Source organism: Apis dorsata, unplaced genomic scaffold (assembly GCF_000469605.1).
Source record: "Apis dorsata unplaced genomic scaffold, Apis dorsata 1.3 scaffold_176, whole genome shotgun sequence".
In the NCBI taxonomy this organism is placed as follows: Eukaryota; Metazoa; Arthropoda; class Insecta; order Hymenoptera; family Apidae; genus Apis; species Apis dorsata.
Window position 1 is genome coordinate 658,838 of NW_006263463.1, and position 705 is coordinate 659,542.

At 15.0% G+C, this 705-nt stretch overlaps 1 long non-coding RNA gene across 3 annotated transcripts in view; it reads right to left on the bottom strand.

Annotated features, from left to right (window-relative positions):
* Nucleotides 1-705, bottom strand: part of LOC116185439 — a 24,324-nt gene that overhangs the window by 19,495 nt on the left and 4,124 nt on the right. The window lies entirely within an intron of this gene.

Consider the following 705-nt stretch of genomic DNA (forward strand, 5'->3'; position numbering starts at 1 on the left):
TACTAATGCAAAACAAAATTTTCAAATTTGAAATCTTATTTTCCGTTTATATAAAATTAAATTATTTATTTCGTATTTATATCTTCTATTCTATCTGATAATATGTTATTTTTTTAAAATTTAATAACACTTTTTTAAAATTCTGTTAAACTTTGATGTTAACCGCGATTAAAGTGTTTTTCAAAAGCATATTATGAATATATAATTATCTCTACTAATATTATTATATTAAAGATAATTTTTAATAATTATATCATACGATTATATTATGATCATAGACATGTGAATATACATTTTAGAATTTATAATCTGGTAATTTGTAATCATTTGTAATCATTTATAATCATTTATTTATTTACATTCTAAAAATAAATTTCTCATTCCCCATATAAGAAAGACGAATAAAATATTCTAGTATTTAATTAAGATCTTTTACAATTATTTAATGAACAAAAAAATTATTTTCCAATAATTCTTATTTTAATATTTAATAAATTAATATAAAAATATATAATAAAAATATACAAAATAAACATTTCTCACAATTTAATTTCTATCTTCTAGTACATTTGAATAAATGTATTTTATATATATCTACATATGTACACGCGTATATAGATATAGAAAAAAACAATATAATTATATATTATATATAATTATACAATATATATATATATAACAATATAATTATATATTATATTATAT